This window comes from Microcebus murinus, unplaced genomic scaffold, assembly GCF_040939455.1.
Source record: "Microcebus murinus isolate Inina unplaced genomic scaffold, M.murinus_Inina_mat1.0 scaf025_hap2_Mmur4.0, whole genome shotgun sequence".
In the NCBI taxonomy this organism is placed as follows: Eukaryota; Metazoa; Chordata; class Mammalia; order Primates; family Cheirogaleidae; genus Microcebus; species Microcebus murinus.
The window spans coordinates 177,753-203,623 of NW_027438971.1; the positions used below are offsets into that span (position 1 = coordinate 177,753).

Sequence of the window (25,871 nt, forward strand, 5' to 3'; positions counted from 1 at the left end):
CATGCCCACAACCTCTCTCAGCACGGGTCCCCCAGAAGGCTCCTTTGGGACCAGGATTCTCTTGCGGGTGACTCTTTAAGGTCTGGCCCCTGGATGGAGGGGCACCAGGAGTAGAGGAGCAGGAAGGGGAAGGGGGTGGCCATGCGAGGGGACACTTTCAGGCCAAGTCCCAGCTTCAGCCTGATCCTCCTGGGAACCCCTGGGTGGACATCACACCTCCTGGTTGCCCCGCTCTGAGACAAGGAGCCGGGCTTCGCATTCCCACAGCAGCCAGTCGTGGGCTGAGGACACCTGGGGCGTTGGGAACTCCCTGGCTTCTCCTTGGATTAACATCTGGAGCTGCTTGTGAATTGTGCCGCCACACACACCCGAGTGCAGGTGTCTTCTGCACAGACTGCGGGCCTCGCTCTTCTGAATGCCGCTAGCTCGCCACCCACCCACCCGCGGGTGAACCTGGTCAGGGTACTTTCTCTCAGGGGCAGACTCTCATCCGGGCGGGCTACCGGTGTCTCTGTTTGCTCGTTTCTTTCTTCCACTTCGGGAAAGGCTTCCTTACTGGGTGTGGAAATCTCCTATGCCTTTCCTCGCCTATTCTGTCAGCTTTCAAATTCTCTTTCGGTTGCCACCCTCACAGATGGATTAGGAAACTCTTTGCGGTGCACTCATTAGTGAAATGACCTCAATGACGCTGGAATCCAATATCTAATCGCCGATTTTTAGCGAGTCCACACGCCAGGGTGGTTGGGGTCCAATGCAGCCCCGGCCAGGCCCAGGCCCCTTGGACTGGGCCACAGGAGGACACAGAGGAGGGTCCCGGCCCCCACGGTAGCGGTGCGGGCAGTTCTCCAAGGGCTTGGGTGTTTTCCAGAGGGAGGAGATGGAGGGGACTGATTTCTTCAGCGCCCCACAAACCACGCCACCCCACCCCACCCATGGGACACATCCCGAGAAAGAGAGAGAGAGAGAGAGAGAGAGAGAGAGAGAGAGAGAGAGACGCCCCATACACTGGCTCCCCTCCCCCGTGCGCTGTGCCCCAGCCCTGGCCCGGGGGAATAGGCGGCCGCAGGGCCACAGGGTGGGCGGCGCAGCTGAAAGGGGTTGTGGGGGAGGGCGGCCCCTGGCTGGGGTCAAAGGGCGAGCGCCCCGCCCACCCCGTGCGCAGTCAGCGGCCGCGGCGCGCTGGGGGTGGGGGCGGGGAGGTGAAGGAGGCCAGGCGAGGAGAGGAGGGGGGCTGGAAGGTCTCCACCTTGGTGGGTCCAGCCGTGGAGGCGCATCTTGTGTGAGTGTGAGTGAGTGAGTGAGTGTGAGTGTGTGTGTATAGAGAGACAGCCCCCAACCTCGGCCCGCCGCTCCCTGCCCGCCCCGCCTGTCACCCCCGTCCCTCGGAGCCCGCCGGACCCGGCCGGCGAACTCAACAGGCCCGGCCCGGCGCGGGGCCTGGGGCGGGAGGAGGCGGCGGGGAAGCGCAGAGAGGCTCGGCTTCTTGAGCGGGGCAGGGGCGCCCTCCGCCGTCCACGGCCACACCACCCCGAACGCGCCCGATCCCGTCTGGTCTCGGAAGCTAAGCAGGGTCGGGCCTGGTTAGAACTTGGATGGGAGACCGCCCGGGAATACCGGGTGCCGTAGGCTTCTTCTTTTTTTTTTTTTTTTTTTTGCCTCTGGTTCTGTCGCGTTTCTGGGAGCGCGGGGGCGGCCCGGGGTGGGGGTGACCCCCACCCTCAGCGCCCGCCGCGGTGCCTGGCGCCCCAGCCCGCACCGTGGGGCCTCCTCTTGTCCCGAGCCGTGACACCGCCGCCACGCGGCAGCATGCGTGGCTTCTGGACTGTCAGGTCTCAGACCAAAGGTCTGCTCTGTGGGAACGGACACGCCGGAGGAAACCTTGAGAGTCTGAGAGGGGAGGGAGTTCCAGAAGAAGGCCAGGATGTCATTTTGAGGGAGTATGTGACCAGAACTCGTCCCGTTGCTTTTGGGGTTCTATGGGCTACACGTAGGGATCTTTGGTGGTGGCACCTGATGTTGGGGGATCCGGAGTCACACCCAGACCTGCTCCACAGGCCTCCTTTTACTTTTCTCTTCGGATTCATTTTTTTTTTTTTTTTGAGACAGAGTCTGGGTTTGTTGCCCAGGCTAGAGTGAGTGCCGTGGCGTCAGCCTAGCTCACAGCAACTTCAAACTCCTGGGCTCGAGTGATCCTTCTGCCTCAGCCTCCCGGGTAGCTGGGACTGCAGGCATGCGCCACCATGCCCCGCTAATTTTTTATATATATATCAGTTGGCCAATTAATTTCTTTCTATTTATAGTAGGGACGGGGTCTCGCTCTTGCTCAGGCTGGTTTTGAACTCCTGACCTTGAGCAATCCGCCCGCCTCGGCCTCCCAAGAGCTAGGATTACAGGCGTGAGCCACAGCGCCCGGCCGGATTCATTATTTTTAAAAAGTGTCTCTTATCTCTATTATTGCATTTTCTTTTCTCTCTCTTTTCAAGCAGATGATGGGAGTCCAAGTATTAAGGTGACATGTGTTGCCCGTGCCCCCCTCCCCCCCGTGTTCTTATTCATTTACCTCTCATGTTGTTCCAGCATATTGTGGGGGCACCAATGTTAAGGTCGGGTGCGGTGCGTTGCCCTCTCCCAGCCTCCCCCCTCGGGTCAGAGCTTCAAGTGCGCCCATCCCCCAGTCGGTGCGCACCCACCCCATTCCTAATGGATGTGTATGCCCATCCCCTCCCCCCACCCGCCCGACACCCACCCGAAGAAGGTGATTCCTCTGTGTCCACTTAGGTGTCCATCGGTTCGTACCCATTTGCTGGTGAGCGCGAGCACGTGGTGCTCGTGTGTCCATTCTTGGGATACTTGGCTTACTGGAACGGGTTCCAGCTCTGGCCAGGAGAACCAGGAGAGGTGCCCTCTCACCGCTGCTCCTCATAGCCGAATAGCACTCCGTGGTGTCCACGCGCCACATTTTATTTACCCACTCGTGGGTCGATGGGCACTCGGGTGGCTTCCAGGTCTTTGCGATTGTGACTTGTGCCCTGACTCTAACCCTAACCCTTACCCAGCCCGTCTCCTCCACGGCCCCTGCCTGACTGACTCCTTCCCGCCCGGCCTGTCACCTGTCACCGTCCTCTGCCCCTGCCTGACACGCTCCTCCCCGCCCGGGCCGTCACCGTCCTCGGCCCCTGCCTGACGGGGCTCCTCTGTCGCCTGGGCCTTCCAAGGGCTTGGTGTGGACGCTGGTTCCAGGACGCCCTCCCAGGAACCCGGTAGCAGGGCGGCCGCAGCGTCTCGCGCAACCCAACCGTCCGCCGGCTGGCCGCCGTCGCTAAGTGGCCTGCGGGGGACGTGCTCCCGCTGTGCCGTGGGGGCCCAGCCTGGTGTCTTCTCTGAGGCCCCGCGGCTGCCGCTCCCCGCAAGGGGATAGCCGCGGAGGTGGGGACCGCCTCCTCATGGGGACGTACACTCAGCTCTCCACGTCGGATTCCGGGGCTCTCTGTCCTGCCAGAAGGCCCAGCTGGCCTGCGGGTCCTTAGAGTGGCAAAAACATCCGAAAACTGAGATTGAGGGTCCGGTGGGTGTCTGCACTTTTGTGCTGGGCACCCCAGGGAGGCCCGGGGGCTGGCTGGACAACGCGGTCTGCTGGGCGGGGGCTTTGGAGGAGCAACTGATGCCCTTTGCACTTTGGGTAGCAAGTGTCTGAGGTGTCTCTGGGCCCTGTGCCATGTGGGGGCGGGGGCGGGGGCGGGGTGGGAGGAGGAGGAGGAGGAGGAGGAGGAGGAGGAGGTGGGAAGGGCCGTGGCCTGCAGTCGTGTTCCCCGGGGTGGCACAGCATGTGGCTTCTTCCACAGGCTGCTTGGCCTGGGCTCCCTGCACCTGGGCCTTTGGAGGACTGGCCCTGTGCTTGCCAACACTTCCTGCAGGGACCCAGAGCTGGGAGGTTGCATCTCTCAGCCCTGGGTCGGGCAGAGCCCCAGCGGGCCATGCCCACAACCTCTCTCAGCACGGGTCCCCCAGAAGGCTCCTTTGGGACCAGGATTCTCTTGCGGGTGACTCTTTAAGGTCTGGCCCCTGGATGGAGGGGCACCAGGAGTAGAGGAGCAGGAAGGGGAAGGGGGTGGCCATGCGAGGGGACACTTTCAGGCCAAGTCCCAGCTTCAGCCTGATCCTCCTGGGAACCCCTGGGTGGACATCACACCTCCTGGTTGCCCCGCTCTGAGACAAGGAGCCGGGCTTCGCATTCCCACAGCAGCCAGTCGTGGGCTGAGGACACCTGGGGCGTTGGGAACTCCCTGGCTTCTCCTTGGATTAACATCTGGAGCTGCTTGTGAATTGTGCCGCCACACACACCCGAGTGCAGGTGTCTTCTGCACAGACTGCGGGCCTCGCTCTTCTGAATGCCGCTAGCTCGCCACCCACCCACCCGCGGGTGAACCTGGTCAGGGTACTTTCTCTCAGGGGCAGACTCTCATCCGGGCGGGCTACCGGTGTCTCTGTTTGCTCGTTTCTTTCTTCCACTTCGGGAAAGGCTTCCTTACTGGGTGTGGAAATCTCCTATGCCTTTCCTCGCCTATTCTGTCAGCTTTCAAATTCTCTTTCGGTTGCCACCCTCACAGATGGATTAGGAAACTCTTTGCGGTGCACTCATTAGTGAAATGACCTCAATGACGCTGGAATCCAATATCTAATCGCCGATTTTTAGCGAGTCCACACGCCAGGGTGGTTGGGGTCCAATGCAGCCCCGGCCAGGCCCAGGCCCCTTGGACTGGGCCACAGGAGGACACAGAGGAGGGTCCCGGCCCCCACGGTAGCGGTGCGGGCAGTTCTCCAAGGGCTTGGGTGTTTTCCAGAGGGAGGAGATGGAGGGGACTGATTTCTTCAGCGCCCCACAAACCACGCCACCCCACCCCACCCATGGGACACATCCGGGGGGAGAGAGAGAGAGAGAGAGAGAGAGAGAGAGAGAGAGAGAGACGCCCCATACACTGGCTCCCCTCCCCCGTGTGCTGTGCCCCAGCCCTGGCCCGGGGGAATAGGCGGCCGCAGGGCCACAGGGTGGGCGGCGCAGCTGAAAGGGGTTGTGGGGGAGGGCGGCCCCTGGCTGGGGTCAAAGGGCGAGCGCCCCGCCCACCCCGTGCGCAGTCAGCGGCCGCGGCGCGCTGGGGGTGGGGGCGGGGAGGTGAAGGAGGCCAGGCGAGGAGAGGAGGGGGGCTGGAAGGTCTCCACCTTGGTGGGTCCAGCCGTGGAGGCGCATCTTGTGTGAGTGTGAGTGAGTGAGTGAGTGTGAGTGTGTGTGTATAGAGAGACAGCCCCCAACCTCGGCCCGCCGCTCCCTGCCCGCCCCGCCTGTCACCCCCGTCCCTCGGAGCCCGCCGGACCCGGCCGGCGAACTCAACAGGCCCGGCCCGGCGCGGGGCCTGGGGCGGGAGGAGGCGGCGGGGAAGCGCAGAGAGGCTCGGCTTCTTGAGCGGGGCAGGGGCGCCCTCCACCGTCCACGGCCACACCACCCCGAACGCGCCCGATCCCGTCTGGTCTCGGAAGCTAAGCAGGGTCGGGCCTGGTTAGAACTTGGATGGGAGACCGCCCGGGAATACCGGGTGCCGTAGGCTTCTTCTTTTTTTTTTTTTTTTTTTTGCCTCTGGTTCTGTCGCGTTTCTGGGAGCGCGGGGGCGGCCCGGGGTGGGGGTGACCCCCACCCTCAGCGCCCGCCGCGGTGCCTGGCGCCCCAGCCCGCACCGTGGGGCCTCCTCTTGTCCCGAGCCGTGACACCGCCGCCACGCGGCAGCATGCGTGGCTTCTGGACTGTCAGGTCTCAGACCAAAGGTCTGCTCTGTGGGAACGAACACGCCGGAGGAAACCTTGAGAGTCTGAGAGGGGAGGGAGTTCCAGAAGAAGGCCAGGATGTCATTTTGAGGGAGTATGTGACCAGAACTCGTCCCGTTGCTTTTGGGGTTCTATGGGCTACACGTAGGGATCTTTGGTGGTGGCACCTGATGTTGGGGGATCCGGAGTCACACCCAGACCTGCTCCACAGGCCTCCTTTTACTTTTCTCTTCGGATTCATTTTTTTTTTTTTTTTTGAGACAGAGTCTGGGTTTGTTGCCCAGGCTAGAGTGAGTGCCGTGGCGTCAGCCTAGCTCACAGCAACTTCAAACTCCTGGGCTCGAGTGATCCTTCTGCCTCAGCCTCCCGGGTAGCTGGGACTGCAGGCATGCGCCACCATGCCCCGCTAATTTTTTATATATATATCAGTTGGCCAATTAATTTCTTTCTATTTATAGTAGAGACGGGGTCTCGCTCTTGCTCAGGCTGGTTTTGAACTCCTGACCTTGAGCAATCCGCCCGCCTCGGCCTCCCAAGAGCTAGGATTACAGGCGTGAGCCACAGCGCCCGGCCGGATTCATTATTTTTAAAAAGTGTCTCTTATCTCTATTATTGCATTTTCTTTTCTCTCTCTTTTCAAGCAGATGATGGGAGTCCAAGTATTAAGGTGACATGTGTTGCCCGTGCCCCCCTCCCCCCCGTGTTCTTATTCATTTACCTCTCATGTTGTTCCAGCATATTGTGGGGGCACCAATGTTAAGGTCGGGTGCGGTGCGTTGCCCTCTCCCAGCCTCCCCCCTCGGGTCAGAGCTTCAAGTGCGCCCATCCCCCAGTCGGTGCGCACCCACCCCATTCCTAATGGATGTGTATGCCCATCCCCTCCCCCCACCCGCCCGACACCCACCCGAAGAAGGTGATTCCTCTGTGTCCACTTAGGTGTCCATCGGTTCGTACCCATTTGCTGGTGAGCGCGAGCACGTGGTGCTCGTGTGTCCATTCTTGGGATACTTGGCTTACTGGAACGGGTTCCAGCTCTGGCCAGGAGAACCAGGAGAGGTGCCCTCTCACCGCTGCTCCTCATAGCCGAATAGCACTCCGTGGTGTCCACGCGCCACATTTTATTTACCCACTCGTGGGTCGATGGGCACTCGGGTGGCTTCCAGGTCTTTGCGATTGTGACTTGTGCCCTGACTCTAACCCTAACCCTTACCCAGCCCGTCTCCTCCACGGCCCCTGCCTGACTGACTCCTTCCCGCCCGGCCTGTCACCTGTCACCGTCCTCTGCCCCTGCCTGACACGCTCCTCCCCGCCCGGGCCGTCACCGTCCTCGGCCCCTGCCTGACGGGGCTCCTCTGTCGCCTGGGCCTTCCAAGGGCTTGGTGTGGACGCTGGTTCCAGGACGCCCTCCCAGGAACCCGGTAGCAGGGCGGCCGCAGCGTCTCGCGCAACCCAACCGTCCGCCGGCTGGCCGCCGTCGCTAAGTGGCCTGCGGGGGACGTGCTCCCGCTGTGCCGTGGGGGCCCAGCCTGGTGTCTTCTCTGAGGCCCCGCGGCTGCCGCTCCCCGCAAGGGGATAGCCGCGGAGGTGGGGACCGCCTCCTCATGGGGACGTACACTCAGCTCTCCACGTCGGATTCCGGGGCTCTCTGTCCTGCCAGAAGGCCCAGCTGGCCTGCGGGTCCTTAGAGTGGCAAAAACATCCGAAAACTGAGATTGAGGGTCCGGTGGGTGTCTGCACTTTTGTGCTGGGCACCCCAGGGAGGCCCGGGGGCTGGCTGGACAACGCGGTCTGCTGGGCGGGGGCTTTGGAGGAGCAACTGATGCCCTTTGCACTTTGGGTAGCAAGTGTCTGAGGTGTCTCTGGGCCCTGTGCCATGTGGGGGTGGGGGCGGGGGCGGGGTGGGAGGAGGAGGAGGAGGAGGAGGAGGAGGTGGGAAGGGCCGTGGCCTGCAGTCGTGTTCCCCGGGGTGGCACAGCATGTGGCTTCTTCCACAGGCTGCTTGGCCTGGGCTCCCTGCACCTGGGCCTTTGGAGGACTGGCCCTGTGCTTGCCAACACTTCCTGCAGGGACCCAGAGCTGGGAGGTTGCATCTCTCAGCCCTGGGTCGGGCAGAGCCCCAGCGGGCCATGCCCACAACCTCTCTCAGCACGGGTCCCCCAGAAGGCTCCTTTGGGACCAGGATTCTCTTGCGGGTGACTCTTTAAGGTCTGGCCCCTGGATGGAGGGGCACCAGGAGTAGAGGAGCAGGAAGGGGAAGGGGGTGGCCATGCGAGGGGACACTTTCAGGCCAAGTCCCAGCTTCAGCCTGATCCTCCTGGGAACCCCTGGGTGGACATCACACCTCCTGGTTGCCCCGCTCTGAGACAAGGAGCCGGGCTTCGCATTCCCACAGCAGCCAGTCGTGGGCTGAGGACACCTGGGGCGTTGGGAACTCCCTGGCTTCTCCTTGGATTAACATCTGGAGCTGCTTGTGAATTGTGCCGCCACACACACCCGAGTGCAGGTGTCTTCTGCACAGACTGCGGGCCTCGCTCTTCTGAATGCCGCTAGCTCGCCACCCACCCACCCGCGGGTGAACCTGGTCAGGGTACTTTCTCTCAGGGGCAGACTCTCATCCGGGCGGGCTACCGGTGTCTCTGTTTGCTCGTTTCTTTCTTCCACTTCGGGAAAGGCTTCCTTACTGGGTGTGGAAATCTCCTATGCCTTTCCTCGCCTATTCTGTCAGCTTTCAAATTCTCTTTCGGTTGCCACCCTCACAGATGGATTAGGAAACTCTTTGCGGTGCACTCATTAGTGAAATGACCTCAATGACGCTGGAATCCAATATCTAATCGCCGATTTTTAGCGAGTCCACACGCCAGGGTGGTTGGGGTCCAATGCAGCCCCGGCCAGGCCCAGGCCCCTTGGACTGGGCCACAGGAGGACACAGAGGAGGGTCCCGGCCCCCACGGTAGCGGTGCGGGCAGTTCTCCAAGGGCTTGGGTGTTTTCCAGAGGGAGGAGATGGAGGGGACTGATTTCTTCAGCGCCCCACAAACCACGCCACCCCACCCCACCCATGGGACACATCCGGGGGGAGAGAGAGAGAGAGAGAGAGAGAGAGAGAGAGAGAGAGAGACGCCCCATACACTGGCTCCCCTCCCCCGTGCGCTGTGCCCCAGCCCTGGCCCGGGGGAATAGGCGGCCGCAGGGCCACAGGGTGGGCGGCGCAGCTGAAAGGGGTTGTGGGGGAGGGCGGCCCCTGGCTGGGGTCAAAGGGCGAGCGCCCCGCCCACCCCGTGCGCAGTCAGCGGCCGCGGCGCGCTGGGGGTGGGGGCGGGGAGGTGAAGGAGGCCAGGCGAGGAGAGGAGGGGGGCTGGAAGGTCTCCACCTTGGTGGGTCCAGCCGTGGAGGCGCATCTTGTGTGAGTGTGAGTGAGTGAGTGAGTGTGAGTGTGTGTGTATAGAGAGACAGCCCCCAACCTCGGCCCGCCGCTCCCTGCCCGCCCCGCCTGTCACCCCCGTCCCTCGGAGCCCGCCGGACCCGGCCGGCGAACTCAACAGGCCCGGCCCGGCGCGGGGCCTGGGGCGGGAGGAGGCGGCGGGGAAGCGCAGAGAGGCTCGGCTTCTTGAGCGGGGCAGGGGCGCCCTCCACCGTCCACGGCCACACCACCCCGAACGCGCCCGATCCCGTCTGGTCTCGGAAGCTAAGCAGGGTCGGGCCTGGTTAGAACTTGGATGGGAGACCGCCCGGGAATACCGGGTGCCGTAGGCTTCTTCTTTTTTTTTTTTTTTTTTTTTGCCTCTGGTTCTGTCGCGTTTCTGGGAGCGCGGGGGCGGCCCGGGGTGGGGGTGACCCCCACCCTCAGCGCCCGCCGCGGTGCCTGGCGCCCCAGCCCGCACCGTGGGGCCTCCTCTTGTCCCGAGCCGTGACACCGCCGCCACGCGGCAGCATGCGTGGCTTCTGGACTGTCAGGTCTCAGACCAAAGGTCTGCTCTGTGGGAACGGACACGCCGGAGGAAACCTTGAGAGTCTGAGAGGGGAGGGAGTTCCAGAAGAAGGCCAGGATGTCATTTTGAGGGAGTATGTGACCAGAACTCGTCCCGTTGCTTTTGGGGTTCTATGGGCTACACGTAGGGATCTTTGGTGGTGGCACCTGATGTTGGGGGATCCGGAGTCACACCCAGACCTGCTCCACAGGCCTCCTTTTACTTTTCTCTTCGGATTCATTTTTTTTTTTTTTTTTTGAGACAGAGTCTGGGTTTGTTGCCCAGGCTAGAGTGAGTGCCGTGGCGTCAGCCTAGCTCACAGCAACTTCAAACTCCTGGGCTCGAGTGATCCTTCTGCCTCAGCCTCCCGGGTAGCTGGGACTGCAGGCATGCGCCACCATGCCCCGCTAATTTTTTATATATATATCAGTTGGCCAATTAATTTCTTTCTATTTATAGTAGAGACGGGGTCTCGCTCTTGCTCAGGCTGGTTTTGAACTCCTGACCTTGAGCAATCCGCCCGCCTCGGCCTCCCAAGAGCTAGGATTACAGGCGTGAGCCACAGCGCCCGGCCGGATTCATTATTTTTAAAAAGTGTCTCTTATCTCTATTATTGCATTTTCTTTTCTCTCTCTTTTCAAGCAGATGATGGGAGTCCAAGTATTAAGGTGACATGTGTTGCCCGTGCCCCCCTCCCCCCCGTGTTCTTATTCATTTACCTCTCATGTTGTTCCAGCATATTGTGGGGGCACCAATGTTAAGGTCGGGTGCGGTGCGTTGCCCTCTCCCAGCCTCCCCCCTCGGGTCAGAGCTTCAAGTGCGCCCATCCCCCAGTCGGTGCGCACCCACCCCATTCCTAATGGATGTGTATGCCCATCCCCTCCCCCCCACCCGCCCGACACCCACCCGAAGAAGGTGATTCCTCTGTGTCCACTTAGGTGTCCATCGGTTCGTACCCATTTGCTGGTGAGCGCGAGCACGTGGTGCTCGTGTGTCCATTCTTGGGATACTTGGCTTACTGGAACGGGTTCCAGCTCTGGCCAGGAGAACCAGGAGAGGTGCCCTCTCACCGCTGCTCCTCATAGCCGAATAGCACTCCGTGGTGTCCACGCGCCACATTTTATTTACCCACTCGTGGGTCGATGGGCACTCGGGTGGCTTCCAGGTCTTTGCGATTGTGACTTGTGCCCTGACTCTAACCCTAACCCTTACCCAGCCCGTCTCCTCCACGGCCCCTGCCTGACTGACTCCTTCCCGCCCGGCCTGTCACCTGTCACCGTCCTCTGCCCCTGCCTGACACGCTCCTCCCCGCCCGGGCCGTCACCGTCCTCGGCCCCTGCCTGACGGGGCTCCTCTGTCGCCTGGGCCTTCCAAGGGCTTGGTGTGGACGCTGGTTCCAGGACGCCCTCCCAGGAACCCGGTAGCAGGGCGGCCGCAGCGTCTCGCGCAACCCAACCGTCCGCCGGCTGGCCGCCGTCGCTAAGTGGCCTGCGGGGGACGTGCTCCCGCTGTGCCGTGGGGGCCCAGCCTGGTGTCTTCTCTGAGGCCCCGCGGCTGCCGCTCCCCGCAAGGGGATAGCCGCGGAGGTGGGGACCGCCTCCTCATGGGGACGTACACTCAGCTCTCCACGTCGGATTCCGGGGCTCTCTGTCCTGCCAGAAGGCCCAGCTGGCCTGCGGGTCCTTAGAGTGGCAAAAACATCCGAAAACTGAGATTGAGGGTCCGGTGGGTGTCTGCACTTTTGTGCTGGGCACCCCAGGGAGGCCCGGGGGCTGGCTGGACAACGCGGTCTGCTGGGCGGGGGCTTTGGAGGAGCAACTGATGCCCTTTGCACTTTGGGTAGCAAGTGTCTGAGGTGTCTCTGGGCCCTGTGCCATGTGGGGGCGGGGGCGGGGGCGGGGTGGGAGGAGGAGGAGGAGGAGGAGGAGGAGGAGGAGGAGGTGGGAAGGGCCGTGGCCTGCAGTCGTGTTCCCCGGGGTGGCACAGCATGTGGCTTCTTCCACAGGCTGCTTGGCCTGGGCTCCCTGCACCTGGGCCTTTGGAGGACTGGCCCTGTGCTTGCCAACACTTCCTGCAGGGACCCAGAGCTGGGAGGTTGCATCTCTCAGCCCTGGGTCGGGCAGAGCCCCAGCGGGCCATGCCCACAACCTCTCTCAGCACGGGTCCCCCAGAAGGCTCCTTTGGGACCAGGATTCTCTTGCGGGTGACTCTTTAAGGTCTGGCCCCTGGATGGAGGGGCACCAGGAGTAGAGGAGCAGGAAGGGGAAGGGGGTGGCCATGCGAGGGGACACTTTCAGGCCAAGTCCCAGCTTCAGCCTGATCCTCCTGGGAACCCCTGGGTGGACATCACACCTCCTGGTTGCCCCGCTCTGAGACAAGGAGCCGGGCTTCGCATTCCCACAGCAGCCAGTCGTGGGCTGAGGACACCTGGGGCGTTGGGAACTCCCTGGCTTCTCCTTGGATTAACATCTGGAGCTGCTTGTGAATTGTGCCGCCACACACACCCGAGTGCAGGTGTCTTCTGCACAGACTGCGGGCCTCGCTCTTCTGAATGCCGCTAGCTCGCCACCCACCCACCCGCGGGTGAACCTGGTCAGGGTACTTTCTCTCAGGGGCAGACTCTCATCCGGGCGGGCTACCGGTGTCTCTGTTTGCTCGTTTCTTTCTTCCACTTCGGGAAAGGCTTCCTTACTGGGTGTGGAAATCTCCTATGCCTTTCCTCGCCTATTCTGTCAGCTTTCAAATTCTCTTTCGGTTGCCACCCTCACAGATGGATTAGGAAACTCTTTGCGGTGCACTCATTAGTGAAATGACCTCAATGACGCTGGAATCCAATATCTAATCGCCGATTTTTAGCGAGTCCACACGCCAGGGTGGTTGGGGTCCAATGCAGCCCCGGCCAGGCCCAGGCCCCTTGGACTGGGCCACAGGAGGACACAGAGGAGGGTCCCGGCCCCCACGGTAGCGGTGCGGGCAGTTCTCCAAGGGCTTGGGTGTTTTCCAGAGGGAGGAGATGGAGGGGACTGATTTCTTCAGCGCCCCACAAACCACGCCACCCCACCCCACCCATGGGACACATCCCGAGAAAGAGAGAGAGAGAGAGAGAGAGAGAGAGAGAGAGAGAGAGAGACGCCCCATACACTGGCTCCCCTCCCCCGTGCGCTGTGCCCCAGCCCTGGCCCGGGGGAATAGGCGGCCGCAGGGCCACAGGGTGGGCGGCGCAGCTGAAAGGGGTTGTGGGGGAGGGCGGCCCCTGGCTGGGGTCAAAGGGCGAGCGCCCCGCCCACCCCGTGCGCAGTCAGCGGCCGCGGCGCGCTGGGGGTGGGGGCGGGGAGGTGAAGGAGGCCAGGCGAGGAGAGGAGGGGGGCTGGAAGGTCTCCACCTTGGTGGGTCCAGCCGTGGAGGCGCATCTTGTGTGAGTGTGAGTGAGTGAGTGAGTGTGAGTGTGTGTGTATAGAGAGACAGCCCCCAACCTCGGCCCGCCGCTCCCTGCCCGCCCCGCCTGTCACCCCCGTCCCTCGGAGCCCGCCGGACCCGGCCGGCGAACTCAACAGGCCCGGCCCGGCGCGGGGCCTGGGGCGGGAGGAGGCGGCGGGGAAGCGCAGAGAGGCTCGGCTTCTTGAGCGGGGCAGGGGCGCCCTCCGCCGTCCACGGCCACACCACCCCGAACGCGCCCGATCCCGTCTGGTCTCGGAAGCTAAGCAGGGTCGGGCCTGGTTAGAACTTGGATGGGAGACCGCCCGGGAATACCGGGTGCCGTAGGCTTCTTCTTTTTTTTTTTTTTTTTTTTGCCTCTGGTTCTGTCGCGTTTCTGGGAGCGCGGGGGCGGCCCGGGGTGGGGGTGACCCCCACCCTCAGCGCCCGCCGCGGTGCCTGGCGCCCCAGCCCGCACCGTGGGGCCTCCTCTTGTCCCGAGCCGTGACACCGCCGCCACGCGGCAGCATGCGTGGCTTCTGGACTGTCAGGTCTCAGACCAAAGGTCTGCTCTGTGGGAACGGACACGCCGGAGGAAACCTTGAGAGTCTGAGAGGGGAGGGAGTTCCAGAAGAAGGCCAGGATGTCATTTTGAGGGAGTATGTGACCAGAACTCGTCCCGTTGCTTTTGGGGTTCTATGGGCTACACGTAGGGATCTTTGGTGGTGGCACCTGATGTTGGGGGATCCGGAGTCACACCCAGACCTGCTCCACAGGCCTCCTTTTACTTTTCTCTTCGGATTCATTTTTTTTTTTTTTTTTGAGACAGAGTCTGGGTTTGTTGCCCAGGCTAGAGTGAGTGCCGTGGCGTCAGCCTAGCTCACAGCAACTTCAAACTCCTGGGCTCGAGTGATCCTTCTGCCTCAGCCTCCCGGGTAGCTGGGACTGCAGGCATGCGCCACCATGCCCCGCTAATTTTTTATATATATATCAGTTGGCCAATTAATTTCTTTCTATTTATAGTAGGGACGGGGTCTCGCTCTTGCTCAGGCTGGTTTTGAACTCCTGACCTTGAGCAATCCGCCCGCCTCGGCCTCCCAAGAGCTAGGATTACAGGCGTGAGCCACAGCGCCCGGCCGGATTCATTATTTTTAAAAAGTGTCTCTTATCTCTATTATTGCATTTTCTTTTCTCTCTCTTTTCAAGCAGATGATGGGAGTCCAAGTATTAAGGTGACATGTGTTGCCCGTGCCCCCCTCCCCCCCGTGTTCTTATTCATTTACCTCTCATGTTGTTCCAGCATATTGTGGGGGCACCAATGTTAAGGTCGGGTGCGGTGCGTTGCCCTCTCCCAGCCTCCCCCCTCGGGTCAGAGCTTCAAGTGCGCCCATCCCCCAGTCGGTGCGCACCCACCCCATTCCTAATGGATGTGTATGCCCATCCCCTCCCCCCACCCGCCCGACACCCACCCGAAGAAGGTGATTCCTCTGTGTCCACTTAGGTGTCCATCGGTTCGTACCCATTTGCTGGCGAGCACGTGGTGCTCGTGTGTCCATTCTTGGGATACTTGGCTTACTGGAACGGGTTCCAGCTCTGGCCAGGAGAACCAGGAGAGGTGCCCTCTCACCGCTGCTCCTCATAGCCGAATAGCACTCCGTGGTGTCCACGCGCCACATTTTATTTACCCACTCGTGGGTCGATGGGCACTCGGGTGGCTTCCAGGTCTTTGCGATTGTGACTTGTGCCCTGACTCTAACCCTAACCCTTACCCAGCCCGTCTCCTCCACGGCCCCTGCCTGACTGACTCCTTCCCGCCCGGCCTGTCACCTGTCACCGTCCTCTGCCCCTGCCTGACACGCTCCTCCCCGCCCGGGCCGTCACCGTCCTCGGCCCCTGCCTGACGGGGCTCCTCTGTCGCCTGGGCCTTCCAAGGGCTTGGTGTGGACGCTGGTTCCAGGACGCCCTCCCAGGAACCCGGTAGCAGGGCGGCCGCAGCGTCTCGCGCAACCCAACCGTCCGCCGGCTGGCCGCCGTCGCTAAGTGGCCTGCGGGGGACGTGCTCCCGCTGTGCCGTGGGGGCCCAGCCTGGTGTCTTCTCTGAGGCCCCGCGGCTGCCGCTCCCCGCAAGGGGATAGCCGCGGAGGTGGGGACCGCCTCCTCATGGGGACGTACACTCAGCTCTCCACGTCGGATTCCGGGGCTCTCTGTCCTGCCAGAAGGCCCAGCTGGCCTGCGGGTCCTTAGAGTGGCAAAAACATCCGAAAACTGAGATTGAGGGTCCGGTGGGTGTCTGCACTTTTGTGCTGGGCACCCCAGGGAGGCCCGGGGGCTGGCTGGACAACGCGGTCTGCTGGGCGGGGGCTTTGGAGGAGCAACTGATGCCCTTTGCACTTTGGGTAGCAAGTGTCTGAGGTGTCTCTGGGCCCTGTGCCATGTGGGGGCGGGGGCGGGGGCGGGGTGGGAGGAGGAGGAGGAGGAGGAGGAGGAGGAGGAGGTGGGAAGGGCCGTGGCCTGCAGTCGTGTTCCCCGGGGTGGCACAGCATGTGGCTTCTTCCACAGGCTGCTTGGCCTGGGCTCCCTGCACCTGGGCCTTTGGAGGACTGGCCCTGTGCTTGCCAACACTTCCTGCAGGGACCCAGAGCTGGGAGGTTGCATCTCTCAGCCCTGGGTCGGGCAGAGCCCCAGCGGGCCATGCCCACAACCTCTCTCAGCACGGGTCCCCCAGAAGGCTCCTTTGGGACCAGGATTCTCTTGCGGGTGACTCTTTAAGGTCTGGCCCCTGGATGGAGGGGCACCAGGAGTAGAGGAGCAGGAAGGGGAAGGGGGTGGCCATGCGAGGGGACACTTTCAGGCCAAGTCCCAGCTTCAGCCTGATCCTCCTGGGAACCCCTGGGTGGACATCACACCTCCTGGTTGCCCCGCTCTGAGACAAGGAGCCGGGCTTCGCATTCCCACAGCAGCCAGTCGTGGGCTGAGGACACCTGGGGCGTTGGGAACTCCCTGGCTTCTCCTTGGATTAACATCTGGAGCTGCTTGTGAATTGTGCCGCCACACACACCCGAGTGCAGGTGTCTTCTGCACAGACTGCGGGCCTCGCTCTTCTGAATGCCGCTAGCTCGCCACCCACCCACCCGCGGGTGAACCTGGTCAGGGTACTTTCTCTCAGGGGCAGACTCTCATCCGGGCGGGCTACCGGTGTCTCTGTTTGCTCGTTTCTTTCTTCCACTTCGGGAAAGGCTTCCTTACTGGGTGTGGAAATCTCCTATGCCTTTCCTCGCCTATTCTGTCAGCTTTCAAATTCTCTTTCGGTTGCCACCCTCACAGATGGATTAGGAAACTCTTTGCGGTGCACTCATTAGTGAAATGACCTCAATGACGCTGGAATCCAATATCTAATCGCCGATTTTTAGCGAGTCCACACGCCAGGGTGGTTGGGGTCCAATGCAGCCCCGGCCAGGCCCAGGCCCCTTGGACTGGGCCACAGGAGGACACAGAGGAGGGTCCCGGCCCCCACGGTAGCGGTGCGGGCAGTTCTCCAAGGGCTTGGGTGTTTTCCAGAGGGAGGAGATGGAGGGGACTGATTTCTTCAGCGCCCCACAAACCACGCCACCCCACCCCACCCATGGGACACATCCGGGGGGGGGGAGAGAGAGAGAGAGAGAGAGAGAGAGAGAGAGAGAGAGAGAGAGAGAGACGCCCCATACACTGGCTCCCCTCCCCCGTGCGCTGTGCCCCAGCCCTGGCCCGGGGGAATAGGCGGCCGCAGGGCCACAGGGTGGGCGGCGCAGCTGAAAGGGGTTGTGGGGGAGGGCGGCCCCTGGCTGGGGTCAAAGGGCGAGCGCCCCGCCCACCCCGTGCGCAGTCAGCGGCCGCGGCGCGCTGGGGGTGGGGGCGGGGAGGTGAAGGAGGCCAGGCGAGGAGAGGAGGGGGGCTGGAAGGTCTCCACCTTGGTGGGTCCAGCCGTGGAGGCGCATCTTGTGTGAGTGTGAGTGAGTGAGTGAGTGTGAGTGTGTGTGTATAGAGAGACAGCCCCCAACCTCGGCCCGCCGCTCCCTGCCCGCCCCGCCTGTCACCCCCGTCCCTCGGAGCCCGCCGGACCCGGCCGGCGAACTCAACAGGCCCGGCCCGGCGCGGGGCCTGGGGCGGGAGGAGGCGGCGGGGAAGCGCAGAGAGGCTCGGCTTCTTGAGCGGGGCAGGGGCGCCCTCCACCGTCCACGGCCACACCACCCCGAACGCGCCCGATCCCGTCTGGTCTCGGAAGCTAAGCAGGGTCGGGCCTGGTTAGAACTTGGATGGGAGACCGCCCGGGAATACCGGGTGCCGTAGGCTTCTTCTTTTTTTTTTTTTTTTTTTTGCCTCTGGTTCTGTCGCGTTTCTGGGAGCGCGGGGGCGGCCCGGGGTGGGGGTGACCCCCACCCTCAGCGCCCGCCGCGGTGCCTGGCGCCCCAGCCCGCACCGTGGGGCCTCCTCTTGTCCCGAGCCGTGACACCGCCGCCACGCGGCAGCATGCGTGGCTTCTGGACTGTCAGGTCTCAGACCAAAGGTCTGCTCTGTGGGAACGGACACGCCGGAGGAAACCTTGAGAGTCTGAGAGGGGAGGGAGTTCCAGAAGAAGGCCAGGATGTCATTTTGAGGGAGTATGTGACCAGAACTCGTCCCGTTGCTTTTGGGGTTCTATGGGCTACACGTAGGGATCTTTGGTGGTGGCACCTGATGTTGGGGGATCCGGAGTCACACCCAGACCTGCTCCACAGGCCTCCTTTTACTTTTCTCTTCGGATTCATTTTTTTTTTTTTTTGAGACAGAGTCTGGGTTTGTTGCCCAGGCTAGAGTGAGTGCCGTGGCGTCAGCCTAGCTCACAGCAACTTCAAACTCCTGGGCTCGAGTGATCCTTCTGCCTCAGCCTCCCGGGTAGCTGGGACTGCAGGCATGCGCCACCATGCCCCGCTAATTTTTTATATATATATCAGTTGGCCAATTAATTTCTTTCTATTTATAGTAGAGACGGGGTCTCGCTCTTGCTCAGGCTGGTTTTGAACTCCTGACCTTGAGCAATCCGCCCGCCTCGGCCTCCCAAGAGCTAGGATTACAGGCGTGAGCCACAGCGCCCGGCCGGATTCATTATTTTTAAAAAGTGTCTCTTATCTCTATTATTGCATTTTCTTTTCTCTCTCTTTTCAAGCAGATGATGGGAGTCCAAGTATTAAGGTGACATGTGTTGCCCGTGCCCCCCTCCCCCCCGTGTTCTTATTCATTTACCTCTCATGTTGTTCCAGCATATTGTGGGGGCACCAATGTTAAGGTCGGGTGCGGTGCGTTGCCCTCTCCCAGCCTCCCCCCTCGGGTCAGAGCTTCAAGTGCGCCCATCCCCCAGTCGGTGCGCACCCACCCCATTCCTAATGGATGTGTATGCCCATCCCCTCCCCCCACCCGCCCGACACCCACCCGAAGAAGGTGATTCCTCTGTGTCCACTTAGGTGTCCATCGGTTCGTACCCATTTGCTGGTGAGCGCGAGCACGTGGTGCTCGTGTGTCCATTCTTGGGATACTTGGCTTACTGGAACGGGTTCCAGCTCTGGCCAGGAGAACCAGGAGAGGTGCCCTCTCACCGCTGCTCCTCATAGCCGAATAGCACTCCGTGGTGTCCACGCGCCACATTTTATTTACCCACTCGTGGGTCGATGGGCACTCGGGTGGCTTCCAGGTCTTTGCGATTGTGACTTGTGTCCTGACTCTTACCCTAACCCTTACCCAGCCCGTCTCCTCCACGGCCCCTGCCTGACTGACTTCTTCCCGCCCGGCCTGTCACCTGTCACCGTCCTCTGCCCCTGCCTGACACGCTCCTCCCCGCCCGGGCCGTCACCGTCCTCGGCCCCTGCCTGACGGGGCTCCTCCGTCGCCTGGGCCTTCCAAGGGCTTGGTGTGGACGCTGGTTCCAGGACGCCCTCCCAGGAACCCGGTAGCAGGGCGGCCGCAGCGTCTCGCGCAACCCAACCGTCCGCCGGCTGGCCGCCGTCGCTAAGTGGCCTGCGGGGGACGTGCTCCCGCTGTGCCGTGGGGGCCCAGCCTGGTGTCTTCTCTGAGGCCCCGCGGCTGCCGCTCCCCGCAAGGGGATAGCCGCGGAGGTGGGGACCGCCTCCTCATGGGGACGTACACCCAGCTCTCCACGTCGGATTCCGGGGCTCTCTGTCCTGCCAGAAGGCCCAGCTGGCCTGCGGGTCCTTAGAGTGGCAAAAACATCCGAAAACTGAGATTGAGGGTCCGGTGGGTGTCTGCACTTTTGTGCTGGGCACCCCAGGGAGGCCCGGGGGCTGGCTGGACAACGCGGTCTGCTGGGCGGGGGCTTTGGAGGAGCAACTGATGCCCTTTGCACTTTGGGTAGCAAGTGTCTGAGGTGTCTCTGGGCCCTGTGCCATGTGGGGGCGGGGGCGGGGGCGGGGTGGGAGGAGGAGGAGGAGGAGGAGGAGGAGGTGGGAAGGGCCGTGGCCTGCAGTCGTGTTCCCCGGGGTGGCACAGCATGTGGCTTCTTCCACAGGCTGCTTGGCCTGGGCTCCCTGCACCTGGGCCTTTGGAGGACTGGCCCTGTGCTTGCCAACACTTCCTGCAGGGACCCAGAGCTGGGAGGTTGCATCTCTCAGCCCTGGGTCGGGCAGAGCCCCAGCGGGCCATGCCCACAACCTCTCTCAGCACGGGTCCCCCAGAAGGCTCCTTTGGGACCAGGATTCTCTTGCGGGTGACTCTTTAAGGTCTGGCCCCTGGATGGAGGGGCACCAGGAGTAGAGGAGCAGGAAGGGGAAGGGGGTGGCCATGCGAGGGGACACTTTCAGGCCAAGTCCCAGCTTCAGCCTGATCCTCCTGGGAACCCCTGGGTGGACATCACACCTCCTGGTTGCCCCGCTCTGAGACAAGGAGCCGGGCTTCGCATTCCCACAGCAGCCAGTCGTGGGCTGAGGACACCTGGGGCGTTGGGAACTCCCTGGCTTCTCCTTGGATTAACATCTGGAGCTGCTTGTGAATTGTGCCGCCACACACACCCGAGTGCAGGTGTCTTCTGCACAGACTGCGGGCCTCGCTCTTCTGAATGCCGCTAGCTCGCCACCCACCCACCCGCGGGTGAACCTGGTCAGGGTACTTTCTCTCAGGGGCAGACTCTCATCCGGGCGGGCTACCGGTGTCTCTGTTTGCTCGTTTCTTTCTTCCACTTCGGGAAAGGCTTCCTTACTGGGTGTGGAAATCTCCTATGCCTTTCCTCGCCTATTCTGTCAGCTTTCAAATTCTCTTTCGGTTGCCACCCTCACAGATGGATTAGGAAACTCTTTGCGGTGCACTCATTAGTGAAATGACCTCAATGACGCTGGAATCCAATATCTAATCGCCGATTTTTAGCGAGTCCACACGCCAGGGTGGTTGGGGTCCAATGCAGCCCCGGCCAGGCCCAGGCCCCTTGGACTGGGCCACAGGAGGACACAGAGGAGGGTCCCGGCCCCCACGGTAGCGGTGCGGGCAGTTCTCCAAGGGCTTGGGTGTTTTCCAGAGGGAGGAGATGGAGGGGACTGATTTCTTCAGCGCCCCACAAACCACGCCACCCCACCCCACCCATGGGACACATCCGGGGGGGGGGGGAGAGAGAGAGAGAGAGAGAGAGAGAGAGAGAGAGAGAGAGACGCCCCATACACTGGCTCCCCTCCCCCGTGCGCTGTGCCCCAGCCCTGGCCCGGAGGAATAGGCGGCCGCAGGGCCACAGGGTGGGCGGAGCAGCTGAAAGGGGTTGTGGGGGAGGGCGGCCCCTGGCTGGGGTCAAAGGGCGAGCGCCCCGCCCACCCCGTGCGCAGTCAGCGGCCGCGGCGCGCTGGGGGTGGGGGCGGGGAGGTGAAAGAGGCCAGGCGAGGAGAGGAGGGGGGCTGGAAGGTCTCCACCTTGGTGGGTCCAGCCGTGGAGGCGCATCTTGTGTGAGTGTGAGTGAGTGAGTGAGTGTGAGTGTGTGTGTATAGAGAGACAGCCCCCAACCTCGGCCCGCCGCTCCCTGCCCGCCCCGCCTGTCACCCCCGTCCCTCGGAGCCCGCCGGACCCGGCCGGCGAACTCAACAGGCCCGGCCCGGCGCGGGGCCTGGGGCGGGAGGAGGCGGCGGGGAAGCGCAGAGAGGCTCGGCTTCTTGAGCGGGGCAGGGGCGCCCTCCACCGTCCACGGCCACACCACCCCGAACGCGCCCGATCCCGTCTGGTCTCGGAAGCTAAGCAGGGTCGGGCCTGGTTAGAACTTGGATGGGAGACCGCCCGGGAATACCGGGTGCCGTAGGCTTCTTCTTTTTTTTTTTTTTTTTTTTGCCTCTGGTTCTGTCGCGTTTCTGGGAGCGCGGGGGCGGCCCGGGGTGGGGGTGACCCCCACCCTCAGCGCCCGCCGCGGTGCCTGGCGCCCCAGCCCGCACCGTGGGGCCTCCTCTTGTCCCGAGCCGTGACACCGCCGCCACGCGGCAGCATGCGTGGCTTCTGGACTGTCAGGTCTCAGACCAAAGGTCTGCTCTGTGGGAACGGACACGCCGGAGGAAACCTTGAGAGTCTGAGAGGGGAGGGAGTTCCAGAAGAAGGCCAGGATGTCATTTTGAGGGAGTATGTGACCAGAACTCGTCCCGTTGCTTTTGGGGTTCTATGGGCTACACGTAGGGATCTTTGGTGGTGGCACCTGATGTTGGGGGATCCGGAGTCACACCCAGACCTGCTCCACAGGCCTCCTTTTACTTTTCTCTTCGGATTCATTTTTTTTTTTTTTTTTTTGAGACAGAGTCTGGGTTTGTTGCCCAGGCTAGAGTGAGTGCCGTGGCGTCAGCCTAGCTCACAGCAACTTCAAACTCCTGGGCTCGAGTGATCCTTCTGCCTCAGCCTCCCGGGTAGCTGGGACTGCAGGCATGCGCCACCATGCCCCGCTAATTTTTTATATATATATCAGTTGGCCAATTAATTTCTTTCTATTTATAGTAGAGACGGGGTCTCGCTCTTGCTCAGGCTGGTTTTGAACTCCTGACCTTGAGCAATCCGCCCGCCTCGGCCTCCCAAGAGCTAGGATTACAGGCGTGAGCCACAGCGCCCGGCCGGATTCATTATTTTTAAAAAGTGTCTCTTATCTCTATTATTGCATTTTCTTTTCTCTCTCTTTTCAAGCAGATGATGGGAGTCCAAGTATTAAGGTGACATGTGTTGCCCGTGCCCCCCTCCGCCCCGTGTTCTTATTCATTTACCTCTCATGTTGTTCCAGCATATTGTGGGGGCACCAATGTTAAGGTCGGGTGCGGTGCGTTGCCCTCTCCCAGCCTCCCCCCTCGGGTCAGAGCTTCAAGTGCGCCCATCCCCCAGTCGGTGCGCACCCACCCCATTCCTAATGGATGTGTATGCCCATCCCCTCCCCCCACCCGCCCGACACCCACCCGAAGAAGGTGATTCCTCTGTGTCCACTTAGGTGTCCATCGGTTCGTACCCATTTGCTGGTGAGCGCGAGCACGTGGTGCTCGTGTGTCCATTCTTGGGATACTTGGCTTACTGGAACGGGTTCCAGCTCTGGCCAGGAGAACCAGGAGAGGTGCCCTCTCACCGCTGCTCCTCATAGCCGAATAGCACTCCGTGGTGTCCACGCGCCACATTTTATTTACCCACTCGTGGGTCGATGGGCACTCGGGTGGCTTCCAGGTCTTTGCGATTGTGACTTGTGCCCTGACTCTAACCCTAACCCTTACCCAGCCCGTCTCCTCCACGGCCCCTGCCTGACTGACTCCTTCCCGCCCGGCCTGTCACCTGTCACCGTCCTCTGCCCCTGCCTGACACGCTCCTCCCCGCCCGGGCCGTCACCGTCCTCGGCCCCTGCCTGACGGGGCTCCTCTGTCGCCTGGGCCTTCCAAGGGCTTGGTGTGGACGCTGGTTCCAGGACGCCCTCCCAGGAACCCGGTAGCAGGGCGGCCGCAGCGTCTCGCGCAACCCAACCGTCCGCCGGCTGGCCGCCGTCGCTAAGTGGCCTGCGGGGGACGTGCTCCCGCTGTGCCGTGGGGGCCCAGCCTGGTGTCTTCTCTGAGGCCCCGCGGCTGCCGCTCCCCGCAAGGGGATAGCCGCGGAGGTGGGGACCGCCTCCTCATGGGGACGTACACTCAGCTCTCCACGTCGGATTCCGGGGCTCTCTGTCCTGCCAGAAGGCCCAGCTGGCCTGCGGGTCCTTAGAGTGGCAAAAACATCCGAAAACTGAGATTGAGGGTCCGGTGGGTGTCTGCACTTTTGTGCTGGGCACCCCAGGGAGGCCCGGGGGCTGGCTGGACAACGCGGTCTGCTGGGCGGGGGCTTTGGAGGAGCAACTGATGCCCTTTGCACTTTGGGTAGCAAGTGTCTGAGGTGTCTCTGGGCCCTGTGCCATGTGGGGGCGGGGGCGGGGGCGGGGTGGGAGGAGGAGGAGGAGGAGGAGGAGGAGGAGGAGGAGGTGGGAAGGGCCGTGGCCTGCAGTCGTGTTCCCCGGGGTGGCACAGCATGTGGCTTCTTCCACAGGCTGCTTGGCCTGGGCTCCCTGCACCTGGGCCTTTGGAGGACTGGCCCTGTGCTTGCCAACACTTCCTGCAGGGACCCAGAGCTGGGAGGTTGCATCTCTCAGCCCTGGGTCGGGCAGAGCCCCAGCGGGCCATGCCCACAACCTCTCTCAGCACGGGTCCCCCAGAAGGCTCCTTTGGGACCAGGATTCTCTTGCGGGTGACTCTTTAAGGTCTGGCCCCTGGATAGAGGGGCACCAGGAGTAGAGGAGCAGGAAGGGGAAGGGGGTGGCCATGCGAGGGGACACTTTCAGGCCAAGTCCCAGCTTCAGCCTGATCCTCCTGGGAACCCCTGGGTGGACATCACACCTCCTGGTTGCCCCGCTCTGAGACAAGGAGCCGGGCTTCGCATTCCCACAGCAGCCAGTCGTGGGCTGAGGACACCTGGGGCGTTGGGAACTCCCTGGCTTCTCCTTGGATTAACATCTGGAGCTGCTTGTGAATTGTGCCGCCACACACACCCGAGTGCAGGTGTCTTCTGCACAGACTGCGGGCCTCGCTCTTCTGAATGCCGCTAGCTCGCCACCCACCCACCCGCGGGTGAACCTGGTCAGGGTACTTTCTCTCAGGGGCAGACTCTCATCCGGGCGGGCTACCGGTGTCTCTGTTTGCTCGTTTCTTTCTTCCACTTCGGGAAAGGCTTCCTTACTGGGTGTGGAAATCTCCTATGCCTTTCCTCGCCTATTCTGTCAGCTTTCAAATTCTCTTTCGGTTGCCACCCTCACAGATGGATTAGGAAACTCTTTGCGGTGCACTCATTAGTGAAATGACCTCAATGACGCTGGAATCCAATATCTAATCGCCGATTTTTAGCGAGTCCACACGCCAGGGTGGTTGGGGTCCAATGCAGCCCCGGCCAGGCCCAGGCCCCTTGGACTGGGCCACAGGAGGACACAGAGGAGGGTCCCGGCCCCCACGGTAGCGGTGCGGGCAGTTCTCCAAGGGCTTGGGTGTTTTCCAGAGGGAGGAGATGGAGGGGACTGATTTCTTCAGCGCCCCACAAACCACGCCACCCCACCCCACCCATGGGACACATCCGGGGGGGGGAGAGAGAGAGAGAGAGAGAGAGAGAGAGAGAGAGAGAGAGAGAGAGAGAGAGAGACGCCCCATACACTGGCTCCCCTCCCCCGTGTGCTGTGCCCCAGCCCTGGCCCGGGGGAATAGGCGGCCGCAGGGCCACAGGGTGGGCGGCGCAGCTGAAAGGGGTTGTGGGGGAGGGCGGCCCCTGGCTGGGGTCAAAGGGCGAGCGCCCCGCCCACCCCGTGCGCAGTCAGCGGCCGCGGCGCGCTGGGGGTGGGGGCGGGGAGGTGAAGGAGGCCAGGCGAGGAGAGGAGGGGGGCTGGAAGGTCTCCACCTTGGTGGGTCCAGCCGTGGAGGCGCATCTTGTGTGAGTGTGAGTGAGTGAGTGAGTGTGAGTGTGTGTGTATAGAGAGACAGCCCCCAACCTCGGCCCGCCGCTCCCTGCCCGCCCCGCCTGTCACCCCCGTCCCTCGGAGCCCGCCGGACCCGGCCGGCGAACTCAACAGGCCCGGCCCGGCGCGGGGCCTGGGGCGGGAGGAGGCGGCGGGGAAGCGCAGAGAGGCTCGGCTTCTTGAGCGGGGCAGGGGCGCCCTCCACCGTCCACGGCCACACCACCCCGAACGCGCCCGATCCCGTCTGGTCTCGGAAGCTAAGCAGGGTCGGGCCTGGTTAGAACTTGGATGGGAGACCGCCCGGGAATACCGGGTGCCGTAGGCTTCTTCTTTTTTTTTTTTTTTTTTTTGCCTCTGGTTCTGTCGCGTTTCTGGGAGCGCGGGGGCGGCCCGGGGTGGGGGTGACCCCCACCCTCAGCGCCCGCCGCGGTGCCTGGCGCCCCAGCCCGCACCGTGGGGCCTCCTCTTGTCCCGAGCCGTGACACCGCCGCCACGCGGCAGCATGCGTGGCTTCTGGACTGTCAGGTCTCAGACCAAAGGTCTGCTCTGTGGGAACGGACACGCCGGAGGAAACCTTGAGAGTCTGAGAGGGGAGGGAGTTCCAGAAGAAGGCCAGGATGTCATTTTGAGGGAGTATGTGACCAGAACTCGTCCCGTTGCTTTTGGGGTTCTATGGGCTACACGTAGGGATCTTTGGTGGTGGCACCT

At 62.5% G+C, this 25,871-nt stretch overlaps 7 pseudogenes; all 7 read left to right on the top strand.

Moving 5' to 3' along the window:
• The first annotated feature begins 1,510 nt into the window (after nt 1-1,510).
• On the top strand, nt 1,511-1,629 carry LOC142868075 (uncharacterized; annotated as a pseudogene).
• Nucleotides 1,630-5,481: 3,852 nt separating this feature from the next.
• On the top strand, nt 5,482-5,600 carry LOC142868077 (uncharacterized; annotated as a pseudogene).
• Nucleotides 5,601-9,447: 3,847 nt separating this feature from the next.
• On the top strand, nt 9,448-9,566 carry LOC142868078 (uncharacterized; annotated as a pseudogene).
• A 3,861-nt stretch (nt 9,567-13,427) lies between these two features.
• LOC142868079 (uncharacterized) lies at nt 13,428-13,546 on the top strand (annotated as a pseudogene).
• Nucleotides 13,547-17,405: 3,859 nt separating this feature from the next.
• Nucleotides 17,406-17,524, top strand: LOC142868080 (uncharacterized; annotated as a pseudogene).
• A 3,851-nt stretch (nt 17,525-21,375) lies between these two features.
• On the top strand, nt 21,376-21,494 carry LOC142868081 (uncharacterized; annotated as a pseudogene).
• A 3,875-nt stretch (nt 21,495-25,369) lies between these two features.
• LOC142868006 (uncharacterized) lies at nt 25,370-25,488 on the top strand (annotated as a pseudogene).
• The last annotated feature ends 383 nt before the right edge of the window (nt 25,489-25,871 follow it).